At 44.7% G+C, this 9,934-nt stretch overlaps 1 protein-coding gene across 1 annotated transcript in view; it reads left to right on the top strand.

Annotated features, from left to right (window-relative positions):
• The window catches only part of LOC128688627 (guanine nucleotide-binding protein subunit beta-2-like), a 123,739-nt gene extending 115,806 nt beyond the window's left edge, over positions 1–7,933 (top strand). The window contains exon 8 of the mRNA XM_070084529.1: positions 1–7,933. This exon is cut by the window's left edge and continues 3,699 nt beyond it. The gene's annotated coding sequence lies outside the window, so the exon portion shown is untranslated.
• Positions 7,934–9,934: the final 2,001 nt, after the last annotated feature.

Genomic DNA, 9,934 nt, shown 5'->3' on the forward strand with positions numbered 1-9,934 from the left:
TCTTCTCATCAACTTCACGTCATCTGCAAACAGGGACACTTCGGAGTCTATTCCTTCCGTCATGTCGTTCACAAATACCAGAAACAGCACTGGTCCTAGGACTGACCCCTGTGGGACCCCGCTGGTCACAGGTGCCCACTCTGACACCTCGCCACGTACCATGACTCGCTGCTGTCTTCCTGACAAGTATTCCCTGATCCATTGTACTGCCTTCCCTGTTATCCCTGCTTGGTCCTCCAGTTTTTGCACTAATCTCTTGTGTGGTACTGTGTCAAACGCCTTCTTGCAGTCCAAGAAAATGCAATCCACCCACCCCTCTCTCTCTTGTCTTACTGCTGTCACCTTGTCATAGAACTCCAGTAGGTTTGTGACACAGGATTTCCCGTCCCTGAAACCATGTTGGGTGCTGTTGAAGAGATCATTCCTTTCTAGGTGTTCCACTACTCTTCTCCTGATAATCTTCTCCATGACTTTGCATACTATACATGTCAGTGACACTGGTCTGTAGTTTAGTGCTTCAAGTCTGTCTCCTTTTTTAAAGATTTGGACTACATTTGCTGTCTTCCATGCCTCAGGCAATCTCCCTGTTTCGATAGATGTATTGAATATTGTTGTTAGGGGTACACATAGCGCCTCTGCTCCCTCTCTCAGGACCCATGGAGTGGTGTTATCCGGCCCCATTGCCTTTGAGGTATCTAGCTCACTCAGAAGCCTCTTCACTTCTTCCTTGGTTGTGTGTACTGTGTCCAGCACATGGTGGTGTGCCCCACCTCTCCGTCTTTCTGGAGCCCCTTCTGTCTCCTCTGTGAACACTTCTTTAAATCTCTTGTTGAGTTCCTCACATACTTCATGGCCATTTCTTGTTGTCTCTCCTCCTTCCTTCCTTAGCCTGATTACCTGGTCCTTGACTATTGTTTTCCTCCTGATGTGGCTGTATAACAGTTTCGGGTCAGATTTGGCTTTCGCTGCTATGTCGTTTTCATATTGTCTTTGGGCCTCCCTTCTTATCTGTGCATATTCGTTTCTGGCTCTACGACTGCTCTCCTTATTCTCCTGGGTCCTTTGCCTTCTATATTTCTTCCATTCCCTAGCACACTTGGTTTTTGCCTCCTTGCACCTTTGGGTGAACCATGGGCTCATCCTGGCTTTTTCATTAGTCCTGTTACCCTTGGATACAAACCTCTCCTCAGCCTCCTTGCACATTGTTGCTACATATTCCATCATCTCATTAACTGGCTTCCCTGCCAGTTCTCTGTCCCACTGAACCCCGTTCAGGAAGTTCTTCATTCCCGTGTAGTCCCCTTTCCTGTAGTTTGGCTTCATTCATGTGTGTGTGTGTGTGTGTGTGTGTGTGATTAAGACTTTAAAAATTAAAATAAGATTTCACTTAATACATCCGATACAATTTTTTTAGTGTAGCGGAATAAGATAACAATAGCAAAATAAATTCACAGAAGATAACACGTTTAAATATCAACAGGTTAGAGAATGAAAGTAAACAAGAATAATAAAGACTTATAACTGGAACAATATTTGTTGAGATGTTTCCAGAGATAATGCGATTATCATTGCAAATAATGAATAAATAAATGTACTCGATAACTAGTGATAAACTTAACTTAGATACTTAAGTTGTGGCAACGACTACTGTATATACGTAGATACTTAAATTAAGTAAATATAAGTGTGGAACCCTAAGGCTGTGAGGGGAATACAGCCGAGGGGTTTTCACTGTCTTATGGAACCCTAAGGCTGTGAGGGGAATACAGCCGAGGGGTTTTCACTGTCTTGTGCACTCAGCAGGCAGCTCTCACCTCCACAGCTGAGGGGTCAAGGGTCAGGTCGTCTCTGTGACCTCGAAGCTCGGGGTCAGTGGCCACTAGACTCCATGGCTAGCGTCTTGGATCACTTAGCAGTAAATTAGGACAATTTTAACAAGCAGACTCAGGAGGTAGTTTTGTAGTTATTGTAGGAGTTATCGTGCGAGATCACTCCCTGGGGTTCTTTTGTGAGTTTACTTCCTGGCAGTGTTCCTTCAGGTCGCTCCCTGGGGGTTCTTTTGTGAGTTTACTTCCTGACAGTGTTCCTTCAGGTCGCTCCCTGGGGGTTCTACAATGTACATATAGGTTCTGGAGTGCTTGAGAAATGGAAGATAATCAGATCTGATCCAAGGAAAGGAAGAGTATCTTCAAGACGTTACCTCCCTCCCCCCACCAACATCAGAGCACTGTCTCTGAACGGCTCGTTCAGAAAGAAATTTGAGAGTGACTTAGAGCGACTGAAGTGAATTTTGAAGCCAAGAAGAAACAAGCTTAATAAGTCAGCTTTACGACCACTAATAACTATCTTAAAGAAGAAAACTTATAACAACTTCCATGGGGGGGGGGGGGAGGGAGACGAATTAAGTACCAGTGGCTCTGGTTAATGGAGTCTGACCTAGTTTTAAAATATTTTATAAACTTTTAAGCAAGATATTTCTTAATTTCAAGGTGACGGTTCACACTGGTGGTGCTGAACCAGACGTTCTCTCAGCATATGTTACGTTCAGAGATTAGTCGTTCACATTGTTATCTCCCATCTCAGTTTAAGAAATTTTAATCTAGTTAACCTCTTATATAATCATTTTTTTTAATCTGTCAGACTTTTTTTCTTCCCATGAGCTACTAACGCTGTAAATTATTAAATTACGTAACGCTGACAGCACTTGGGTGAGGCAGATTGGTTTCCGGTGACAGATTTAAATAGCCTCACTAAAACTTTTGGAATAATGTTACTTTTCTATGTGGCTATATATGTGTGTGTGTATGTACTCACCTATTTGTGGTTGTAAGGGTCGATTTATAGCTCCTGGCCCTCTGCCTCCTTGCTCCATGAGCTTTATCAAACCTCGTCTTAAAACTATGTATGGTTCCTGCCTCCACTACGTGTGTGTGTGTGTGTGTGTGTGTGTGTGTGTGTGTGTGTGTGTGTGTGTGTGTGTGTGTGTGTGTGTGTGTGTGTGTGTGTGTGTGTGTGTGTGTGTGTGTGTGTGTCTGTCTGTCTGTGTGTGTGTGTGTGTCTGTGTGTGTGTGTGTGTACTCACCTAATTGTGGTTGCAGGGGTCGATACTCAGCTCCTGGCCGCCTCTTCACTGATCACTACTAGGTCCTCTCTCTCTGCTTCCAGAGCTTTGTCATACCTCGTCTTAAAGTTATGTATGGTTCCTGCCTCCACTACATCACTTGCTAGGCTATTCCACTTCCTGATGACTCTATGACTGAAGAAATACTTCCTAACATTCCTCTGACTCGTCTGAGTCTTCAGCTTCCAATTGTGACCCCTTGTTCCTGTGTCCCCTCTCTGGAACAGCTTGTCTCTGTCTACCTTATCTATTCCACGCTGTATTTTGTATGTCGTTATCATGTCTCCCCTGACTCTCCTGTCCTCCAATGTCGTCAGTCCGATTTCCCTCAACCTTTCGTCGTAGGACATACCCCTGATTTCCGGAATTAGCCTTGTTGCAAACCTTTGCACTTTTTCTAATTTCTTGACGTGCTTGACTAGGTGTGGGTTCTAGACTGGTGCTGCATTCTCAAGTATGGGCCTGATGTACACAGTGTAGTGTCTTGAACGATTCCTTACTAAGGTATCGGAACGCTATTCTCAGGTTTGCCAGGCGCCCATATGCTGCAGCAATTATCTGGTTGATGTGTGCTTCCGGAGACATGCTCGGTGTTATGGTCACCCCAAGATCTTTCTCCTTGAGCGAGGTTTGCAGTCCTCGGCCACCCAGTCTATACTCTGTCTGTGGTCTTCTTTGCCCTTCTCCGATCTTCATGACTTTGCATTTGGCAGGGTTGAATTCGAGAAGCCAGTTGCTGGACCACATGTCCAGCCTGTCCAGGTCTCTTTGAAGTCCTGCCTGATCCTCATCTGATTTAATTCTCCTCATTAACTTCGCATCATCTGCGAACAGTGACACTTCTGAGTCTATCCCTTCCATCATGTCATTCACATATACCAGAAATAGCACTGGTCCTAGGACCGACCCCTGTGGGACCCCGCTCGTCACAGGTGCCCACTGTGATACCTAATCTCGTACCATGACTCGTTGTTGCCTCCCTGACAGGTATTCTCTGATCCATTGCAGTGCCCTTCCTGTTATACACGCCTGATCCTCTAGTTTCTGCACTGTCGCTTGTGAGGAACTGTGTCAAAGGCTTTCTTGCAGTCCAAAAAAATGCAATCAACCCACCCCTCTCTCTCTCGTGTCTTACTTCTGTAACTTTGTCATAGAAGTCCAGAAGGTTTGTGACACAGGATTTGCCTTCCATGAATCCATGCTGGTTGTCGTTTATAATCTTGTTCCGTTCCAGGTGCTCCACCACTCTCCTCCTGATAATCTTCTCCATGACTTTGCATACTATACACGTCAGTGACACTGGTCTGTAATTCAGTGCCTCTTTTCTGTCTCCTTTTTTAAAAATGGGAACTACATTTGCGGTCTTCCATACCTAAGGCAGTTGCTCAGTTTCAAGGGATGTGTTGAAGATTGTGGTTAATGGCACACACAGCATATCTGCTCCCTCCCTGAGGAGCCACCGGGAGATGTTGTCCGGTCCCTTTGCCTTTTAGGTATCAAGGTCACTTAGCAACTTCTTCACCTCCTCCTCAGTTGTGTGTGTGTGTGTGTGTGTGTGTGTTTATTCTGACGTAAAAAGAAAGACAAGCGAATTAGCATCATCACTATGGTTAACTCCTCCTATGACAGCTGTGTTTCTAGAGCAGCTGTGTGAATATTCAGCCAGGAGACAGTCACCGCTGAAACTGATCCACCTTGTGATCCTAATTAATGGTTTGGAAGCAGCAGCACACACAGCATCACCTACACTAATGATCTCCCACATCTAAACTAGACTTTTACCAATGCTCTTAATTTTGTCGGAAGGGAAGCTGTACTGCAAGACGTTCATTGCCATCTCCTTCACCTTTTCATTAATTCAACTAACCATGATATAGTTGTGACTCTTAAAAGATCACGAAACTGACTTGTAGAGTGTCCAGCACAGTGGCTACCTCGTCCCTCTCCTTTCCTGCTTAATCATTGAGGAAGTTACAGAGCGACTGTAGCGAACTCAGCATCTGCTGTCTTCATGATGACACAACTTGCATCAAGGATTCTGCTAGAGGACAACAGGAAATCAGAGATCATGGAGAGAATTTAAGCTTATCTACAAACCTTTAGAGTGAAAGTTAATAGCCTCCACAAGAGAATTATCATCGGTGTTCCTCTTGCGTCTAGTCATCAACATGTTTCTAGGAATCGTCAGATAAGAGGTACTGCTGCTCACGATGGCTCTTCCCCTCCTCAGTAATACCTACCTTTTCTGTCATGTTCCCCGCCCCTCAGCAGATCCAGACTATGACATTATTTTAATGTCATTGCCAGAAAAATCGTATTTTTTTCTGGATGATTCACAGCAAGTGAAAGCCACACTTCTAAGTCAGACTGGCTGGACTGAGACTAAGCACAGTCTCTCAGAACTAGTTACTCAAATTCTAGCACAACAACAGATTATTCAGGATGGATACATGATACTACATCATTAGAGGCAACAGTCAGTCAGAGGTTCTCACTCCACCGTGAAGACCAGCTCCAATGATCGCCCATAAATAATCCTGCTGGAACAGTTCCATCGTGAAAAAAAGATCCCGCAGCTTTGCTTCAGGATGCAGGTTCAAAAGAAGAGGAACTCCTGTCTCTAAGCCATTAGTACCCATCATTCTAATGACTATTAACAGCAAGTAAAACTGCATTTGCGGGAAGGTGGTAGCATTACAGTATGGCACTCAAGTCTGAACTGTAAAAGTCTCATGGGATGGCACGCAAGGCACAAAATCAGTGCAAAATCAACGTCATCTTCAAGTCTTACCTCAGCCCAGTGCCTGACGGAGTGAGAACCTCGGTTTCTTTGGTCTCACAGTCTTGATAACCCTGCTGACTGAAATTATGGGATCATATTACATCACATCACTGGAAGAACGGCAGGCAACTGATGTGTGACCATACACATGCATCTACTCTGGCTGACGCCTGCATCCGATTTTGTGTTGGCCATCAGAGCGAAACAGATAAACTCACCCAGTATAGCAGCCTTGATCATCATCACTGGCACCTGGATGCGACACTCTGAACTAAAAATATTTTAAAAGAACTTGGCTGCAGGTTTATCTACTCTAACCAGAGGCTCTGGTACAGCATCTGTGTTGCGATCCAGAGGGGAAACGTTTGTTACATCTTGGGATTCTTCTGGGCCTCCCAGGAATAAATAAGAGACCTAACACACATTTTTGTACGTGTTATGTAATATTCAACTTAATTGTACCTATTAATTATTATTATTACACTTTGTTTCCATATACCTTTTTGTGAAATAAATAATTTTATTTGTGTTTTCTTTAATCTCAAGGTAAATATTTACTTTTATTATATACATGTGGAAAAGCTAAACCTGTAGGAGCCATATAGGTTCTGTGAAATGGGAGGTAATCAAGTCTGATTCTAGAAAGGGGAAAGTAGCTCCAGTTCCTTAAATCAAGAGCCCTTCACTAGATTTAAGGTAACCCCCGTCTCATCCCATGAAGGGCGTGAGAGTCCTGTAAGAATCACTTTTTTGAACTCACCTCGTTGGTGTTAGTGTTTTGTTAGTCAGGAAAGAGGACAGTGTGTTTTGACGTACTCACGGGGTAGGCCTCCGCAGGCCTACCCCGTCTACCTTTTACACACTCATATAAAAATAGACATTACCTAATAGTGATACCTAGTATACTGCACTTCGTATCCATCTCCTGTATCATGTAGAATGTTTAACATGTAGCCGGATTTGCTCACGTGGTTCATATTATATTCTATATATATAGCGATATTCCCCTTCTAGGTAATATTTTGATATATTCTTGAAGCCTTTAACAAACTGGTTCTTCCTGTCACAGCCTAACCATAGTCCTATATCAGAACCAACTACACTAAACTTGCACACGAAAATCACTCCCTATGAAAGCAAAAGACTCGGCAGGAGATGCAATATTCCCCTGATGAAAAGCAGAGGTGCCACGAGTACACTGAGAGACAACACAATAAGTGTTCGGGGCCCAAGACTATTAATCAATTGCCTCCCAGCATACATAAGGGGGATTACCAATAGACCCCTGACTGTCTTCAAGAAAGCACTGGACATGTACCTAAAGTCAGTACCTGACCAACCAGGCTGTGGTTCGTACGTCAGCTTGCGTGTGGCCAACAGTAACAGCCTGGTTGATCAAACCTTGATCCACCATGAGGCCTTGTCTCAGACACAGGCCCCGGAATCCTCTCCAGGTAAACTCCAGGTAAACACATCCTCATAGAAAAAAAAACTAAGTTCCCCGTTACTTTACCCGCAAATTAATGCGACACCTTTACCCCCACACCCACACCCCCTTTATTACCCCCACACCCCCTTTATTACCCCCACACCCCCTTTATTACCCCCACAGCTGGTAAATCCAAAGTAACGGAAATTTTTGAAGCTGCTTCAGTTACTGTACTCAATCTCTGATGAATTCTTGACATTATCCTCATTGTCCGACAGATAATTACCGTTTAACATAGGGCCATCCTGTGTGATGGAATATCACACTTAAATCATTATTATAATAAAAAAGAAGCGTTAAACCACAAGGGCTATACAGCTATCACAGGAAAAAACATTGCTAGTTTTTCCTGCCGTTGTGTAACTCATGCAAGAGACAGACACCAGCACACTCCGAATACATATATGCAGTTTGAATATTATAAAATAGTCTCCCCTTCCTCTCACTCTAAGTCGGACAGGAAACAAAACTCGTGAAAGTTTGTGGTGATGTGGTAGGAAGTATTTTATTCTTGTATGGCTTCAATAAAACAATAAAACCACTATTCGTTTTATTCTTAATTCTTTTATTGGTTTATGTTTTATAGAGGTTTGTGTTAACAATAGTCGGTAAGCCTTGTCAGGCGTCAGACTCAAGTTACCCGATCATCATCATCGCACGGGGAAGTGTTAAAGCAGTAGGGGCCATACAACACTTGGGCAAAGGGAAGGGGGGATAATCAGCTATGATCCAAGGAAAACGAAGTAGCTCAGATTCCCTGGATCAAGAGTGCTCCAGTAGCATCAAGGATTTAAGCCGCCAGTACAGTATCAGAGTGTCAGGTGACAGTGTCAGGATGTCAGCTGACATTGTCAGGGAGTCAGTTGACGGACAACAATACAAAGAATTAAACACCAAAGTAATTAAACCCGGAAGAAATATTAACCCGTCTGGGTTATTATAATCCAAAGTAAGCGCTAAACCCACAGGGGTCATGCAGCTTGAGTGGAAAGAACTGTCGTCAGGTAGCGTCACCGAGGAGAGAATTTTTTGATGGAGAGCTTTATACTTGAATGTTGTACTGGGACATGAGTGGGTGTGAGTAGAAGAAGTGCCTAGAATGGGCCAGTACGCCTGCTGCAGTGCCACATCACAGCATTATCCGGTGCTACACACGACACTGTTGTAACACAAGATAATGAGGAAGACATCTTTGCAGCAGCTGGATATCTTTACTGCTGAAAAACTTCGCCTAAGTCGTAGACTTGATCAAATACAAAGGGGAATGTATTGTGGATGACAGTAGTAGAGAGGTCAAGGTAATGTAATCAACCTTGGAGAGGTTGTTTGAGGTGGTCAGTTGCTCAGCCTGGAAAGATATGAAGCAGAAGCGTGATAATGGAGTTTTAAATACTGTCAAACACAGCATCTTGGGATCTTGATACAAGGAACTCCCCAACGTTCCCTTAACCTATAGGCATGACCTTCTTACATTAGTGAGTTTTATCACATGTGACTCCGCCTACTGCTGCTTCAGCTCATTTGACTGCAATATATAAGCCACTTCTCAGTGTTTATGTTGTAAATGCTCAAGGGTGATAAACTGAACACATCGACTATAGACCAAGGGACTGATTACTCATTGTTCTTCTCTGTATTGGACTGAAGAAGCCACTGGCTGGCGAAACTTCACATCGATAATCATTCCCAATTGTTGCACAAGTGTCTCATTCTTCATTTGGTTAAACCCTGGCACTAGTCAAACCCTGGCACTAGTCAAGCCGTGGCACTAGTCAAGCCCTGGCACTAGTCAAACCCTGGCACTAGTCACGCCGTGGCACTAGTCAAGCCGTGGCACTAGTCAAGCCGTGGCACTAGTCAAGCCCTGGCACTAGTCAAGCCCTGGCACTAGTCAAACCCTGGCACTAGTCAAACCCTGGCACTAGTCAAGCCGTGGCACTAGTCAAGCCGTGACACAAGTCAAGCCCTGCCACTAGTCAAGCCCTGGCACTAGTCAAACCGTGGCACTAGTCAAGCCCTGGCACTAGTCAAGCCTTAGCACTAGTCAAGCCCTGGCACTAGTCAAGCCCTGGCACTAGTCAAGCCCTGGCACTAGTCAAGCCCTGGCACTAGTCAAGCCCTGGCACTAATCAAGCCCTGGCACTAGTCAAGCCCTGGCACTAATCAAGCCCTTGTACTAGCCAAGCTCTGGCACTAGTCAAGCCCTGGCCCTAATCAAGCCCTGGCACTAGTCAAACCCTGGCACTAATCAAGCCCTTGTACTAATCAAGCTCTGGCACTAGTCAAGCCGTGGCACTAGGCAAGCCCTGGCACCGATCAAGCCCTGGTACTAGTCAAGCCCTTGTACTAGTCAAGCCCTTGTACTACTCAAGTCCTGGCACTAGTCAAGCCCTGGCACTAGTCAAGCCCTGGCACAAGTCAAGCCCTGACACTAGACATGCCCTGGCACCGATCAAGCCCTGGCACTAGTCAATCCCTGGCACTAGTCAAGCCCTGGCACTAGCCAAACCCTGGCACCGATCAAGTCCTAATACTAGTCAAG

The sequence above is a fragment of the Cherax quadricarinatus genome, chromosome 13, assembly GCF_038502225.1.
Source record: "Cherax quadricarinatus isolate ZL_2023a chromosome 13, ASM3850222v1, whole genome shotgun sequence".
Taxonomy (NCBI): domain Eukaryota; kingdom Metazoa; phylum Arthropoda; class Malacostraca; order Decapoda; family Parastacidae; genus Cherax; species Cherax quadricarinatus.